The following is an 18,901-nucleotide window of genomic DNA, read 5'->3' on the forward strand; positions in this document are numbered from 1 at the left end:
TAGTAAATATGATACACGCCACCCATATTCCCAAGCGGGAGCGGAAGCGCACACTGAGGGACGTCTACGCGATGGAGCCAGTCGCCTCAAAGTTCAACCCATGGTGTTCCTGTCTGATCACCTTTGATTGTAGGGACCATCCGACCAGTACTCGTCACGGCGCCTCAGCCGCACTGGTCCTTGACCCTATAATTGACAGATTCCACCTCACACGAGTCCTCATGGACGGTGGCAGCAGCCTGAACCTACTTTATCAGGATATAGTGTGCAAAATGGGCATCGATCCCTCCAGGATCAAACCCACCAAAACCACCTTCAAAGGTGTCATACCAGGTGTAGAGGCCTGTTGTACAGGCTCAATCACACTGGAAGTGGTCTTCGGATCCCCGGACAACTTCTGAAGTGAGGAGTTAATCTTTGATATCGTCCCCTTCCGCAGTGGTTATCACGCACTGCTTGGATGAACCGCATTCGCTCGATTCAATGCAGTGCCACACTGTCCCTACCTCAAGCTCAAGATGCCCGGACCTCGCGGTGTTATAACAGTCATTGGAAATACAGAGCGCTCCCTCCGCATGGAGGAGCACACTGCGGCCCATGCAGCAGAAGTACAGAGCAATCTCCTTAGGCAGCCCTCAAATCGGCAATAAAGCCCCCGGAAACCGTCAAGCGAGTCCGAACTACTCTGCAACAGGATCGACCGGCCCGTCCAGAGCTCACCTAGCAATTCGGCCTCTGTCCTGGCCCCAATCAAGCGGTGAAATTCGTGCCGCGCGTACATAATTACACACTTAAAATACCATGGACATAGATGGAGGCACAACTAGACCGCGGTCCACAATGCGGCTCAACCGCCCCGGGATCCGCATACCTTCACCTTTTTCTTTCTTTCAGGTTCTTCTCTTCTTGAGGCTCTTCCGACAACCTGATCATCAGACCCATCACGGGACGGATACACCAAGGAAGCAAGGAGCTTTGACGTACAAGGGAATCCCTAGGTGGTCTCTGCTAACGATCGCTATACCTCTTTTACATACCCACACGCAGCTCGCTCTTGGTCAGGGCATGTCAAATAGCCCTATTTTCTTATCGCACTACTTGTATACATACGCCTAAACGTATTACTCAAATAACAATGGAAAGTAATTTGTAGCGTCATCTTATTGCTTCTTTTTTCCCTTGACTATTTATTTATTACAAATCGCACCCGTACATTCTGGTACGTTCAGTTCGCCAGGGGCTTCAGTGTACCCCATAACATGACAAGAAAGTCCAAACACTTTTAACAGTACATCACCCCGAACTTATAGCATTATATGCATCAGCTCCGAATCATGTCTTGGGTCAATAGTTGGGTTGCCCGGCTCCTGTGCTTGCTACCCTACGTTCCGCTATATCGGCTAGGGTAGTAAAGGGAGAACTACTGCGATTGTGTCCCGGTTCTTTCGGACCAGCACCTTAGTAGAGAAAGCCGAAAACTGACTATCATGATGCGGCGCGAGCTGGTCGCTGTTCGAGAGGTTTCAAATCCTTAAAGATTTTTTCTGCTTTACGCGAGGAATCAGTCTTTGTCCGATTTAGGCGTGTATACCGCCCCAAGTACGGCCTTCCGAATACCAGGGGCTATGCCAAAATTTAAAATTATAGAACTTCTATGGCTAAGTGAGGGTGATAAAGCTGTATAGTCTGATTGCCTTGTTCGTTGCGCTAGACACCTCCTTAAAGGACCAGAAACTTGGATAAAGAGTGTTTAGATTTATCCTAAACACCCCTGTACTAGTTACATAGGGGGCAGAAGCCGACGACTGGCCAACCCTCAGATTTTTATAAACGGCCGCACATGAGGTAAGATTTTAAATCAACAAGCATTATATTTGTCACACCCTGATTTTCATGCCACAACACTTAAGTCAATAAATCATGCTAAAATGTGGTTTGACAAAAACTTTTGAGTGTTTTGTCTTTGCTTTGATTGAATGTTTGTCTGCTATTTGCAAGTGCTCTAAAAATCAAATAAATCCTCCAACTCCTATACTTCATCTCCTTGCTCCAAACTCTTGAACCAATGATCATGCCATGTGTATAGGACATAAAAATAATTTCTTACAAAAATAATTTGGCCAAATAGTATTTTCAAAAATTAGTTTTTCAAAAACCCCTGAATTGAGGTTTGCACTGCAAGTACTTAATTAAGGGCAGTAAAAATCTTTCCAAAAATATATTTGACTCCTATTAGATATAGGATACCTAGAAACCACAAAAATATAATTTTAAAAGTTATTTTACTATTTTATTTAAAAGCTTTTTCTTAAGGCCAGAAATGGTCTTTAATAGGGAAAAATTATTTTTATTGTTTCAAAAATATTTGACAAAAACCTAGAGAAACTCAGTGGACATATATTGTCCATATATAAGAGTTTAAACACATGGTCATGTTCAAAATATTGGTCAAATCCCTCAAAAACCCTTTCTGGATATTTCAAGCTTTTGAAATATTTACAAAGGAAATATTCTCCAAAAATTCCAAGAAAATTCTAGCATGTCACATATGACATGTTGGATGGTCTTGCCAAGTCTCATGTCATGGAGAATAGTATAACCCCATGAAACCCTCTCAAAACCACTTCTGTCCTTTTTCAAGTTTGAACAACTTATCACTACCAAACATGTCCAAATGTTCTCAAACCTTGTGAACATGCTAAAATGGTCTAATAATTTATCTAGACCAAGTGGCACAAGTTGGAGAACAAGTTAACTTGATCAAAGTGCCCCAAAACCCTTCCTGTTCAAAACCAAATTTGAACAACTCTACATTGGAAACTTTCTCCTTTTGATCTCAACTTTTGTGTACATGTTCATAACCTCAAATGATGACACTACACCAAGTGGTGCATCAAGGAGAACAGATTGGCATGACTAAATCTTGGAAAGTCCATTTCTGTTGATTTCTAGGGTTTACCAAAGTTGCATTATCAACTTTCTTCAAATGAGCTCCAACTTGGTGATCAACCCCATTTCTATATGACACTTGATCCTGTTAATCTTCATATCATTTGGAATCCATTTGCTTGCCCAAACCACCATCAAACACCTTCTGGCAGAAATTAAAAATGTATGTTTTGTCCACTTCCACTAATCTCCATGACTTCTCCTTTTTACCACAGCCCCTCCTAGGCCCCCTATACCTCTGGTGTGCTTTCCTGCCCGAGAGGCAATGATGAAGGGGGGCAGGGATCCATTTTTCTTCTCTGGACAGCCACTTTTTCCTCCCTTTCTCATCTCTCTCTCACTCCTGGCAAGTTCCAGGGCATCCAATGCCATTGTCACATTGTTTACTCCCCCTGCAGCCACTAGACACAAGTGGACGCGCGAGTGCGCGCGGAAAAGCCGTGCATGCCGGCCAAAGACGCGCTCGGGAGCACACTACCGTGCTCCCGACCGTTGACACGACGCTCCCGTCCACCTCGAGCCTCCCCCTCGCGCCAGTCGAGCTGCCTCGACGTCCGCAACACGCCACCGAGTTGTCCCCCTCCTCTCTCTTCCTCCTGCTGCCTCCTCTCGCACGCGCATCGGCCGCCCGAGGGCTCCAATGGGCAGCCTCACACACGCGATGCCTCTGACCCGTCCCCGCTCCCTCTCTCTCTTCCTGGCACCCTACTCGACCCCCACGAACACCGTAGACAGCCCCAGGCCTCCTCCCGTGGCCACTGCGGCCATTCCCGCGGGTGCCCGTAGGCCACGTCCACGGTGAGCCACGGGTCGGCTACATAAGTCCACCCCGAGCCCTCCCTCTACTCCTTTGGCTCTTTCTCCTTTCCGTGCACCCCCTGGACCGACCCACTCCCCTCCTCGCGCCATCCTGCCCTCTCCATGGCCACCATGTTCGCCATCGGCCTCCACTTTGCTCCGGCGAACCATAGCCCCTCCCCCTCTCCTTCGACCTCCAGGAGAGCCTCCGCTAGGCTACAGAGCTTCCCCGCTCCTCTCCGCCTCGTCCCGTGCCTCGTTGTGCCGGTGCCGCCAATGCCTGATGGGGCCGTCCGCCACGACCGTCTCCAGATGCGCTCCGGCCATCCCCTGCCGTCTCCGAGGGCTTCCCCTGACGCGACTCTCCCCGGCAACCCCTCCGGTGGCCGCGGCTTGGCCAGAGGTAGCCTGTATCACCGGGGGAAGGCACCGGCCGGCGCGCATACGGGGCTCGATCCCCTCCTGTCGCGAGCGCGGGAGGAGGAAGAAGACCCTGCGGCTGGGCCCCGCAGGTCAGTGACCCCGCCGGCCGGCCACGTCATTTAAGTGGAGACGGGCCAGCCGTTTTGCGCTTCCCTTCGGCGAAAGTGTCACCCAGGAATACGCGTTCGGCGTGGCGTCCCATCGGGTGTCCGCGAGGAGCTGGGCCAGGCCCAGTGCGCTTCCCGGCTAAATTACGCTCAGCGTGTGAGACTAGGTATAAAACCCTTTTTCTCATTTTCCTTATCCAGTAAACTTCAAAAATCTCTAAACAACTCAAATAGTGTCCAAATTTGATGATTCAAATTTCTAGTGACTCTATAAATCATGATCTACCTGGTGATGCAACATGCATATTTTTCCAGAAACCTTTCCTTCACAAATATTTATCAAATCCTACTTTTCCTATTTATGTGATAAACTTTAGAAAATCACAGAGAGCCCATTTTTGATCCAAATGCCATGATTCAAGATCCTAGATACTTCTAAGTTCATAACTTAGTTTTTCAACATTTTTCCTAATACTTTCTGTGCCACACAAGATATTGAGCCATTTCTTCATATTTGTCAACTTTGCAAATTCATAAGAAATTCATTTGAACTCCATATCCAGTGAAACCAAATCCTAGATGCTTCTAAAATCATCCTTTGTTAAATGGGTATCTTTGCTCATTGTCCAATAATTATATTTCTGTACACTTCTTGCAAATCCATAAACCCCTTGATTCCATAATATTGAAATGATTAGAAATATCCATTGATCCACTCCCAATGAAACCACTTTGGTTATTTTTCATATAACCAGAGAAGTCCTAGAAAAGTCCAACTCATATTTTTAGAGCACTTTATTTCCTGCCTTGTTGTGTTGCTTATTATGGTTACTTTCGACGATAGTTGACAAAGTAGATGAAATGCTCGGAGTTGGACCAGAGATAATTGAAGACCTCGAAGACTTTGTTAAAACAGGCAAGCAGCCCTTTGACCATGTCTATGAAACCTTTTTATGCATGTCATATAGCACCATATTGTTGTTGCAACGGAATCATGATGAGGTGGTATCCACTTTGATGGTTTGCCACCGTACTTCCTCGTTGATACTTGCATTGTGCATGACCCTACCTTCTTATGAGGGTTATGCCGGTGGGAGTAGATAGGATGCTAAAGTAGTGCTACGCAAAAGGGACGGGAATATGCATGATGATGGAGACAAAGTATTTTCAAAAGACTTTTTCGAAAACCCCGTCGGGTGCCACTTATGCCCGAGGGAGATGATGAGATGGGTAACCACTTAATGACGAAGTGGTGTACCGAGGCAAGTGTGTGTGTTGTTTTCAAAAACGGATTAGATTTAAGATTTGATGACTGTCCCAAACTTACATGCGCAACCACTCTACCCTTATATGGGAAAGGGCATTATTGATTACCTAGATTGATACTAGCTTTGAGCCCGCATTACTAGTGACGGGGGAGAGTTGGTGCTCTCTCTCGGGATGGGGTCGTGCCAGGTAGGGCGGCCATGACTGTTTTCACAGGGCACCGGACACACCGTTGGTACCCCGTGCTTGTGGTATGTGATGAATATGGGAGCGAGGCTCCACAACTTTATGATGTGAATTGTTGGGCACGGGGGTTACTACCAATCGAGTGGACTCCATGTTAGTGTCGTCTAGGGAAAGGTAGTGATCGGGTGCTTACCCCGGGTACTTGAGGTACCGCGGGTCGTGGCTGACACAGAAGTTCCCCGGATCTTGTGGGTACAGTGTGCAACCTCTGCAGAGTGTAAAACTATTCGAATAGCCGTGTCCACGGTCAAGGACGGTTGGGCGGTGCTGCTTAAACTATGTCCAGAGTTTACAAACCAGTGTGTGTGGATAACTACTTGGGTCAAGTCAAAGGACTTGACGTGATTGAGATGGGTTGGTGCCCACTCTATTTATGTTGATATCTGTAACCTGTCCTCATGGTTACTTGAATTCTCTTGATGCATGTCTTATAAGTTGTTGAACATGTCATTGCACTTAAAACTAGCTTTCTGCGAAAATTTACCTATATCATGCATTGTTGTATCTTGAACCAAAGCATGGGTTGCTTGCGAGTACATTCAAAGTACTCATTGGCTTGCCACTGGTTATTTTATTGGCCAGGCATGAAAGAACAGGATATGATGAAGAATACTTCAACGACGAACATGTGAGCTAGGACCTTTCCCAGTCAGAATGCCTGTAGGGTTAAGGCAGATGGCATGGGTCCAAGTTATCGATGAAGATTTCCGCTGCAATGTTATACTCAAGACTTGACCATAATGGTCCTACTTGTGTAAGACGGTATGTATGGATGTAAGACTCTTGTTATTCAGCTTCTGTGTGTTCAGTGAGCATTGATCTCTGGGATCACTGTACACGTGCAATCGGTGATCACGACTTATGAGTCGGGGTCCCCACAATATTGCACAAATGAACTTGTTTCATATTATAGGATAAAATGAATGCATTCATTCAAAGATTACATCCTTTGTACATTGCTCCGCCACAAGGCGGGATCCCTTCAGGACACTGTCATAATATTGTTCGGGTCGGTCGTGCTCCTTGCCCTTCGGTGGCCCCTCGGTCATCAGTGTTGTGGCATCCATCTTCTCCCAATGCATCTTTGCATGGGCAAAGGCCATCCGCGCACCTTCAATGCAAACTGACCGCTTTATGACTTCAAGTCGTGGGTAGGCACTCACAAGCCGCTTCACGAGTCCGAAGTAGTTGCTGGGCATAGGCTCGGCAGGCCATAGCCGGACTATGACATCCTTCATGGCCAGTTTGGCTGCCTTGTGTAGCTCGACCAGTTGCTTCAGCTGGTCGCTCAAGGGCATCGGCTGTTCTGTCCCAATATATTGAGACCAGAACAACTTCTCCATTGAGCTCCCTTTTTTGGCTCGGTAGAACTCTATGGCATCTGATATAATGCACGGCAGATCCGCAAACGCTCCTGGAGAACTCCAAATTCGGGTAAGTAAAAAGAATGTCTCCTTCACATGCTTGATTTGCATAACAAATGCCTTACCCGCCGCAATCTTCTTGGCCGCCTGGATCTCCTGGAGGGCCTTCTAGGCTTCGGCTTTGGCATCTTGTGCGCTCAGGAGGGCCTTGGCAAGCTCGGACTCTTGAGTGTTAGAGTCACGCTCCAAGGACTCGTACTTCTGGACGAAATCCTGGAGCTCTTGTTGGACCTTGCTGACCCGGGCCTCCTGCTTCTTGCACGCGGTGCGTCCCTTGGCCGCTTTGTCTTTGGCCTCGGCCAGCGCCTTCTTAAGGTCCGCCACTTCGGTCGTGGCCCCTATAAAAGTTCATGACGCTTTTATCAGCAGAAAACTATTTATCCTTCATAAGTATACAGCCAGGGTATTACGTACCTTGACTCTCCTCCAGCTGCCTCTTCACGAGGACGAGCTCTCCCTCGGTCCGCTCCAGGTCCTGCTTTAGTCCGGAGACCTCTACAGTATGAGCGGCAGTGGCCAGCAGCGACGCCTGCTTATTTACATAGACATCTTATGTTACACTCCTGCGACTATTATTTTGATCCTCTGTTCGGTTTTTCTTTCTGAACACCAAACAGAGCATCAGGGGCTACTGTCTACACTGTGATATTCTCTCACAATTTTATTACTTACCTCAAAGCCTGTTAGAAGGCTAGCTCAGGCTTCGGTCAATCCACTTTTGACGGACCGAACCTTCTCAATCACCGTACTCATAAGAGTATGGTGTTCTTCATCAATAGAAGAGCCGCGAAGCATTTCCAGCAAGTTGTCCGGTGCCTCTGGATGGACAGAGGTCATCGGTACAGGCGGCTCGCCCTCCTTAGGGAGAGGCTGCCTGCCTGAATCCGGAACCTCTTGGGTTTCCGGAGCCGTATTCGGCTGGGGGCCAAACTGGCTGCGGCCCCCATTATCGGAATCCATGGGGGTCTTCCCCCCCTATGTGCTCGGCGACTGGGATTTTGCCTGGGGGCGTCTCCGGAACTGTCTCCCCTTGGCCTGGTATCCTTCGAGACAACACCTCGGTGTCGTCCGCGGCCCTGGGGAGGAGGCTGTCGGAAGTGAATCACTGTTCATCACCGACGGGTCCAGCGATCCCTCCGAGGAGGAGGATATCTCGATGTTGGATTTGGCCGGACTGCAGGTGCACGTCTCGGATGTTAAGAAGCGATAAAAGCAAACATACCAGAAATACTATTGTGTCCGGATACTTACGACTTAGCCAGGGGATTGACCCTGGATTCCCACTCCTCGCCACTATTGGTGGCTGCGGTGGAATGTTCCGGAAGGAAGGTTTTTCCCTTCTTGGACACCTCGGCCTCCCCATGCGTGGTGGCCTTCCTCTTCTTTCTCCCCCCGGTAGGGGGGATGGACTTCCTCCTCCTCGTCATCGTCTTTAGTGGAGGAGTGCGTCTTGGTGTCTTCAGACATCATGTTCGATGCAACCTTGAGTCGGAGACCTTCTCTTGTCCCCGCGGTCGTCTTCTTGGCCTTCTTCTCCGGCACCTCATAGGGCGCCGAAAACAACATCTTCGTTAGAAGAGGCGATTCTAGATCTTCGGGTAGTGGAGCCGGACAGTTAATCTGCTCCGCTATCGCTACCCAGGCCTGTAAGATTGGCATGGAGGCTTAGATTCCTCCCGTCGATGTGCTGGTAAAAGGCATATCTTGCAAATATGAAAACTTACCGGATTGGCTCGGCGTTTCGTGCTGAGTCCGCGATCTTCGGTTATGGGCGGTGGTACCTCGTTGGCCTTGAAAAGCACCTTCCAGATGTATTCGTGCATCGTGCCAAAGAGCTCTCGCAGCGTCTGGTGTTTGGCCAGGTCAAACTCCCACAGATTGCAAATCTGTCTCTGACACGGAAGGATCCGGCGGAGGAGCATAACTTGGACCATGTTGACGAGCTTGATTTTCTTGCTTATCATATTTTGGACGCATGTCTGAAGTCCGGTCAATTCTTCCGCTGAGCCCCAGGCTACGCCCTTGTCTTGCTAGGAGGTGAGGCGCATGGGGACGCCGGATCGAAATTCGGGGGTCACCGCCCAGTTGGCGTTGCGCGGCTCGGTGATGTAGAACCACCCCGATTGCCACCCCTTCACGGTATCCACAAAGGAGCCTTCGGGCCAGGTGACATTGGGCATCTTGCCCACCATGGCGCCTCCGCACTCCGCTTGTTGGCCTCCCACCACCTTTGGCTTCACGTTGAAGGTCTTCAGCCATAGGCTGAAGTGGGGTGTGATGCGGAGGAAGGCCTCGCACACGACGATAAACACCGAGATGTTGAGGATGAAGTTGGGGCCAAATCATGGAAGTCCAGCCCGTAGTAGAACATTAGTCCATGGACGAATGGGTGGAGGGGGAATCCCAGCCCGCAGACGAAGTGGGAGAGGAATACTACCCTTTCCTGGGGTTTCAGGGTAGGGATGATCTGCCCTTCGGCCGGAAGCCGATGCGCTATGTCTGTGGACAAGTATCCGGCCTCCCGAAGCTTCTTGATGTCCTCCTTCGTAACGTAGGAGGCCATCCACTTGCCTCCTGCTCCGGATATGTTCAGAATGTTTCTGCGGAGAAGGTGAAAGCCTGGGCGTTGGAGCTCGAGAATGGATGAGCAGAGGAGGAAGAAGGCATGTGTGAAAAAGGGGAATCCTTGTCTCTTTATAAAGGAAGCAGAAATCATGTGCCTCCCCACTTGCCCTAGAAACTCACTTATTCCCAAGCGTCGTACTAATGACACGGTTGGGTTACCCATGCCCGTATTGATGAGAATCCCGTGATAAGGGGACACGATCTCTGCTTCAACAAGACGTGCCAATAAAACTGCCTCGCAAGATGTGCAGTAGCAGGTTGAGAAAACGGTTCGAATAATGACCAGGCCACGGCGTGATGTCACGCTATGGAAAAGTTGTCAGCGGATTAGACTCGTGGAATATTGTGCTCTCTCTGGTGGTATGTGGAATTTGTTTTGCAGAGCTGGATATGATTCTTGTGTTCAAGATCTACTTCGGAGTATTCGGAGAAGGAACCCGCCTTGCAATTCCGAAGACAATCTGCGCGCCAGACTCATCGTCATTGAAGCCTGGTTCAGGGGCTACTGAGGGAGTCCTGGATTAGGGAGTCCTGGATTAGGGGGTCCTCGGACAGCCGAGCTATATGCTTATGCCGGACTGTTGGATTATGAAGATACAAGATTGAAGACTTCGTCCCGTGTCCGGGTGGGACTCTCCTTTGCGTGGAAGGCAAGCTTGACAATTCGGATATGTAGATTCCCTTCTCTGTAACTGACTTTGTGTAACTCTAGCCCCCTCCGGTGTCTACATAAACCGGAGGGTTTAGTCCGTAGGACAAGAACAATCATAATCATAGGCTAGCTTCTAGGGTTTAGCCTCTACAATCTCATGGTAGATCAACTCTTGTAATACTCATATCATCAAGATCAATCAAGCAGGAAGTAGGGTATTACCTCCATAGAGAGGGCCCGAACCTGGGTAAACATCGTGTCCCCTGTCTCCTGTTACCATTAGCCTTAGATGCATAGTTCGGGACCCCCTACCCGAGATCCGCCAGTTTTGACACCGACAGTGGTCAACGACCGACTTCCATCAGAAGAGTACTATACGTGGAGAGGCTGACAGCTGGGTCCATGGAAGTCGCAAGGTAGTGCCTCCTTATTACACGCAAAATAATTATTCCTCCACCTGACAGCTGGGACCCACCGAACGGGCCACCGTATTTCGTGAAAAAAACATTTCCCCCTGACTGCTGGGACCCACCAGCTACATCTTCGCATGCAAGGAAGTGCGTCCGGGCAAAGAAACGATTCGTCCCCTGACTGCTGGGACCCACTAGCTACATCTTCGCATGCAAGGAAGTACCTGACAGTCGGGACCCACCTGGTCAAAGCGTACATAGCGTTGTCATTCTGGTCGCGAACATGTACGTACATACTGGTCGATGTAGAGGCGCGCACGTGTCGTAGTAGAGGTGTGCACGTAGCACGTACACGTATGTACAGCGGCCATCGTGCAAGAAAGTAAATACTGCCACGTATGTACATATGGGCGGGGTCTCGAACGCCTACTCGTGCATACGTACGGCCAGGGCTCATGTACATGGCTGGGTCGGAACGGAGAAACAACGTCATCATCGTGTTCATGGGGAGCCAAACGGCTGGGTCAGAACAGAATGCGTCGTCGTGTTCATCGGGAGGGCTTGGACGGAACAACCAATGGAAACGAGGCCTGGCGTACCGCAGAATGGAGGAAACGGCCTTGTGTTCGACCGACCATGTTCGAAACGGGATGCTGTTCATCGGGAGGGGTTTGGCGTACCGCAAAATAGAGGAAACGGATTGTGTTGGACCTCCTACGATCGAAACGCGGTCTTGTTGATCGGGAGGGGTGTGGCGTACCACAAAACGGAGGAAACGGACTTGTGTTGGAGCGCTACAGTCAAAACGGTTCATCAGGAGGGGTGTGGCGTACCGCAAAACGGGACTCCACGGGATACTGTTCATCTCCATTGTTGACCACCTCCAGCCTCCACGGGCTACTATTCATCCACCGTCGACCTCCTCCAGCCTCCACCTGCGACTGTTCATCCAGCCTCCACCGTGTGCTACTCCACCGGCTACTGTTCAACCAGCCCTCTCCACGGGCTACTGTTCATACAACCCTCCATGGGCTACTGTTCAACCAGCCCTCCATGGGGTCGTCTTGTTCATCCAACCCTCCACGGGGTCCTGTTCATGCAGCCCCAACCGGCTCGATCGATCGGGGTCCTGTTCATCCAGAGGCAACCACGGGGTCCTGTTCATCCACCCCCACCGGGAACTGTTCATCCAAACCCCCCAACAATGCTCACTATTCATCCAAACCCCCAGCTGCAATGCTCACTGTTCATCCAAAACCCCCAGCAATGCTCACTGTTCATCCAGAGGCAGCATCGATCAGCTTCAGTTAGCAGCAGTAGCGAAAGATTCGCTTGATCGCTCGGGTTCAGTAACGCGTAGCCTGCAATGCAATCGCTCGGGTTCATTTAGGTGACCCTCACTCGGGTTTAGTTAAAGCCCAATGCCTTGCACCCACACGCGTACGGTATGAAAGAAACGTGCATCGCTCGGCCCCGGACAACCCATCATAAACCGGGAACTCCCCGATATTTTCCTCGCCCTCGCTTCTACCATGGTTTATACCGTCATGGACGGCCCAAAGAATGTCATGCAACTGTGATGACCCACAAGTATAGGGGATCTATCGTAATCCTTTCGATAAGTAAGAGTGTCGAACCCAGCGAGGAGCAGAAGGAAATGACAAGCGGTTTTCAGTAAGGTATTCTCTGCAAGCACTGAAATTGTAAGTAACAGATAGTTTTGTGATAAGATAATTCGTAACGGGTAATAAGCAATGAAAGTAAATAAGGTGCAGCAAGGTGGCCCAATCCTCTTTGTAGCAAAGGACAAGCCTGGACAATTTCTTATAATGAGAAAAGTGCTCCCAAGGACACATGGGAATTATCGTCAAGCTAGTTTTCATCACGCTCATATGATTCGCGTTCGTTACTTTCATAATTTGATATGTGGGTCGACCGGTGCTTGGGTACTGCCGTTTTTTGGACAAGCATCCCACTTATGATTAACCCCTATTGCAAGCATCCGCAACTACAAAATAAGTATTAAGGTAAACCTAACCATAGCATGAAACTAGTGGATCCAAATCAGCCCCTTACGAAGCAACGCATAAACTAGGGTTTAAGCTTCTGTCACTCTAGCAACCCATCATCTACTTATTACTTCCTAATGCCTTCCTCTAGGCCCAAATAATGGTGAAGTGTCATGTAGTCGATGTTCACATAACACCACTAGAGGATAGACAACATACATCTCATCAAAATATCAAACGAATGCCAAATTCACATGACTACTAATAGCAAGACTTCACCCATGTCCTCAGGAACAAATGTAAGTACTCACAAAGCATATTCATGTTCATAATCAGAGGAGTATTAATTTGCATTAAGGATCTGAACATATGATCTTCCACCAAATAAACCAATTAGCATCAACTACAAGGAGTAATCAACACTACTAGCAACCCATAGGTACCAATTTGTGGTTTTGATACAAGATTAGATACAAGAGATGAACTAGGGTTTTGAGAGGAGATGGTGCTGGTGAATATGTTGATGGAGATTGACCCCCTCCCGATGAGAGGATCGTTGGTGATGACGATGGTGATGATTTCCCCCTCCCGAAGGGAAGTTTCCGCGGCAGAACAGCTCCGCCGGAGCCCTAGAATGGTTCCGCCAAGGTTCCGCCTCGTGGCGGCGGAGTTTCGTCCCGTAAGCTTGCTTATGATTTTTTCCACGGTAAAAGCCTTCATATAGCATAAGATGGACACCGGAGGGCCACCAGGGGGCCCACGAGATAGGGGGGCGCGCCCCCCACCCTTGTGGCCTGGGTGTGGGCCCCCTCTAGTACTTTCTTTGCTCAATAATTCTTATTAATTCCAAAAATAACTTTCGTGGAGTTTCAGGACTTTTGGAGCTGTGTAGAATAGGTTTCCAATATTTGCTCCTTTTCCAGCCAGAATCCCAGCTGCCGGCATTCTCCCTCTTCATGATAAACCTTGTAAAATAAGAGATAATAGCCATAAGTATTGTGACATAACGTGTAATAACAACCCATAATGCAATAAATATCGATATAAAAGCATGATGCAAAATGGACGTATCAACTCCCCCAAGCTTAGACCTCGCTTGTCCTCAAGCGGAAGCCGATATCGAGAAATATGTCCACATGTTTAGAGATAGAGGTGTCAATAAAAATACAATACGGACATGAGGGCATCATGATCATTCTTATAACAGCAACATATATAGATTTTGTCATATGATTTCTCATGCTCAAGTAACAATCTATTCACAATGTCAAGTATGTATCATAAACTTCATTGAGAACTAACAAACTATAATCTCAGTCATTGAAGCAATTGTAATTTATCATAACATTGGAAAGAGTCAAGAATAAAGCTTTTCAGCATGTCCACATACTCAACTATCATCTAGTCTTCTACAATTGCTAACACTCATGCAATACTTATGGTTATGGAGTTTTAATCGGACACTGAGAAAGATAGGGGCTTATAGTGTTGCCTCCCAACGTATTCACCTTTGGGTGATGTCAACAATAATAGTTCATGCTAACTTACATCCAATTGGATATATATATCAGGATCTTTCCAACACGAGGTGCTTGCCAACGGATAAAATGAAAAAGGGAAAGGTGAAGATCACCTTGACTCTTGCATAAAGTAAAAGACATAAAGTAAAAGATAGGCCCTTCGCAGAGGGAAGCAGAGGTTGTCATATGCTTTTAGGGTTGGATGCACAAAATCTTAATGCAAAAGAACGTCACTTTATATTGCCGCTTGTGATATGAAACTTTAGTATGCAGTCCGTCGGTTTTATTACTTCCATATCACACGATCGTATAAAGCTTATTTTCTCCGCACTAATAAGTCATACATATTTAGAGAGCAATTTTATTGCTTGCAACATGACAACTTACTTGAAGGATCTTATTCAATCCATAGGTAGGTATGGTCGACTCTCATGGCAAAACTGGGTTTAAGGATATTTGGAAGCACAAGTAGTATCTCTACTTGGTGCAAGGAATTTGGCTAGCATGAGGGGGAAAGGCAATCTCAACATGTTGGACGATCCATGACAATATACTTTAACCGAGATGTGAGAAAGAATAACCCATTACGTTGTCTTCCTTGTCCAACATCAACTCTTTAACATGTCATACTTTAATGAGTGCTCACAATTATAAAAGATGTCCAAGATAGTATATTATGTGAAAACCTCTCTTTCTTTATTACTTCCTATTAATTGCAACGATGACCAAAACTATGTTTGTCAAATTTCAACGACTTTTAAGTCTCATACTCTTTATGTGTGAAGTCATTACTATCCATAAGATCAATATGAACTCTTTTATTCCTTTTTTATTCTTTCTATTTTCTCAAGATCATAGAAAGATAGCAAAGCCCTTGACTCAACACTAATATTTATTATATAGCTCATGGACTCGATTACATAAAGGGATCACAAAGCAAAACTCAAAACTAATTCATAACAAAACTTGATTCTACTAGATCAAGATATTACCAAAAGGATCGAACTAAGTAAAACGGTAAAGATAGGAGTGTGATGGTGATACGATACCGGGGCACCTCCCCCAAGCTTGGAAGTTGCCAAGGGGAGTGCCCATACCCATGTGATTATGTCCTCGGAGGTGATGAAGGCAGTGATGATGATGTAGGCTTCCTCCTCAACTTGCGCTTGAGAATGGAATTTTGCTCCCTTAGATCATCGATCACCCGCTCAAGACTTAATATCCTTCTACATAGTTCCTGTTTGTTTTCCTGCAAGAGACGAAAAGGGATAAACTCGATCTTGGGCTTCTTTGCCCTATCAGGGAGGCTTGACTTTTTAAACTCCACATGCATGTCCCCAGGTTGAGGTAACGGGACTTCATCTTCGTCTGAGCTCGTCTCCTCCTTTCCCTTAGGCTCGTAGTCTTCTTCTTCCTCAGTGGTCCAGCCACAATGATCCAAGTCCCTGTAGACCTTAGGGTCTACAAGGTAATCAGCCACATAGCTTTCTCCTTCCTAATCCTGGGATGACATATTGCTCTAATCTGCGGCAGAAACAGCTCGAAACAAAAACAGAATATTTTTGCGTAATACAGTGGTCAAAACCTTCGGGAGATTATATAATGATTTTTTACCGACCAAGAGAAGTATTGTGCAAGAAAACGGAGTCCGGGAGGCACACGAGGTGCCCACGAGGCAGGGGGAGCGCCTAGTAAGGGTGGGCGCGCCCTCCACCCTCGTGGAGGCCTCATGTCCTTCTCGGATTACTTCTTGCTTTCCAAAATTCTTAAATATTCCAAAACGGAGAAAAAATGCCATTAGAATTATTTTGGAGTCGGTTTACTTACCGACCACATACCTATTCCTTTTCGGAGTCTGAAACGTTCCGGAAAGTGTCCCTTATGTATTCCTCTAGGGTTACAGTTTCAATAATATTAGTTTCAACATTTATAGGATTACCTGAGATATAATGTTTGATTCTTTGACCATTCACCACCTTCGGATTTGTGCCTTCGAAGTTGTTGATTTTTATGGCACCAGAACGATAGAAGTCCTCGATAACGTAAGGACCTTCCCATTTAGAGAGAAGTTTTCCTGCAAAAAAATCTTAAACGAGAGTTGAATAGCAACACATAATCACCTACGTTAAACTCACGCTTTTGTAATCTTTTGTCATGCCATCTTTTAACTTTTTCTTTGAACAACTTGGCATTCTCATAGGCTTGGGTTCTCCATTCATCAAGTGAGCTAATATCAAAGAACCTCTTCTCACCGGCAAGTTTGAAATCATAGTTGAGCTCTTTAATAGCCCAATATGCCTTATGTTCAAGTTCGAGAGGTAAGTGACATGCTTTTCCACAAACCATCTTATACGGAGACATACCCATAGGATTTTTATATGCAGTTCTATAGGCCCATAATGCATCATCAAGTTTCTTGGACCAATTCTTTCTAGATCTATTAACAGTCTTTTGCAAAATTAATTTGAGCTCTCTATTACTCAACTCTACTTGACCATTAGACTGTGGGTGATAAGGAGATGCAATTCTATGATTAACATCATACTTAGCAAGCATTTTACGAAAAGCACCATGAATAAAATGTGAACCACCATCAGTCATTAAGTATCTAGGGACTCCAAACCTAAAAAAAAATAACTTCTTTAAGCATCTTAATAGAAGTGTTATGATCAGCACTACTAGTTGGAATAGCTTCTACCCACTTAGTAACATAATCAACAGTGACTAAAATATGTGTGTATCCATTAGAGGCAGGAAAAGGTCCCATATAATCAAAGCCCCAAACATCAAATGGTTCAATAACAAGAGAATAATTCATAGGCATTTCTTGACGTCTACTAATATTACCAATTCTTTGACATTCATCACAAGACAAGACAAACTTACGGGCATCTTTGAAGAGAGTAGGCCAATAAAACCCGGATTGCAATACCTTATGTGTAGTTCTGTCTCCAGTGTGGTGTCCTCCATATGGTTCGGAGTGACACTTGCGTAGGATCTGTTCCTGTTCATGCTCAGGTACACAACGTCTAATAACACCATCTACTCCTTCTTTATACAGGTGTGGGTCATCCCAGAAGTAATGTATTAAATCATAAAAGAACTTTTTCTTTTGCTGGTATGTGAAACTAGGTGGTATAAATATAGCAACAATGTAATTAGCATAATCAGCATACCATGGAGCAGTACGAGAAGCATTAATGACCGCTAATTATTCATCAGGAAAGCTATCATCAATAGGTAGTGGGTCATCAAGAACATTCTCTAACCTAGACAAGTTGTCTCCAACGGGGTTCTGAGCTCCCTTTCAATCAATAATATGCAAATCAAATTCTTGGAGCAAGAGAACCCATCTAATAAGTCTAGGTTTAGCATCTTTCTTTTCCATAAGATATTTAATAGCAGCATGATCAGTGTGAATAGTAACTTTAGAATCAACAACATAAGGTCTGAACTTATCACAAGCAAATACAACTGCTAAGAATTCTTTTTCAGTAGTAGCATAATTTCTCTGGGCAGTATCAAGAGTTTTACCAGCATATTGGATAACATTTAATTTCTTATCAACTCTTTGCCCTAAAACAACACCTACAGCATAATCACTAGCATCACACATAATTTCAAAGGGTAAATTCCAATCAGGTGGCTGAACAATAGGTGTAGTGATCAAAGCTTTCTTAAGTATTTCAAATGCTTCTACACAATCATCATTAAAGACAAAAGGAATATCTTTGTGCAATAAATTAGTCAAAGGCCTAGAGGTTTTAGAAAAGTCCTTAATGAACCTCCTATAAAAACCGGCATGACCAAGGAAACTTCTTATACCTTTAATGTCCTTGGGACATGGCATCTTTTCAATAGCATCAACTTTAGCTTTATCAACTTCAATACCTCTTTCAAAAATTTTATGCCCCAAGACAATGCCTTCATTAACCATAAAGTGGCACTTTTCCCAGTTCAAGACGAGACTAGTGTCTTCACATCTTTGCAAAACTCGATCAAGGTTGCTCAAGCAATCATCAAAAGAGGATCCATAAACGGAGAAGTTGTCCATGAATACCTCACAAATCTTTTCACAAAAGTCAGAGAATATAGCCATCATGCATCTTTGAAAGGTAGCAGGTGCATTACATAAACCAAAAGGCATACGTCTATAAGCAAAGTACCGAAAGGGCAAGTAAAAGTAGTTTTTGATTGATCGTCCGCTGACGCGGGTATTTGAGAGAAACCAGACTAACCATCTAGAAAGCAAAAGTGTGTATGTTTGGATAGTCTTTATAGCATTTGATCAATAAAAGGTAAAGGGTAATGATCTTTCTTAGTAGCTTTATTTAATTTACGGAAATCAATTACCATCCTATAACCTATAATGATTCTTTGCGGAATCAATTCATCTTTATCATTAGGAACAACAGTAATACCTCCCTTATTAGGGACACAATGGATATGACTTACCCAATCACTATCAGCAA

This window comes from Triticum aestivum, chromosome 7B, assembly GCF_018294505.1.
Source record: "Triticum aestivum cultivar Chinese Spring chromosome 7B, IWGSC CS RefSeq v2.1, whole genome shotgun sequence".
Taxonomy (NCBI): Eukaryota; Viridiplantae; Streptophyta; class Magnoliopsida; order Poales; family Poaceae; genus Triticum; species Triticum aestivum.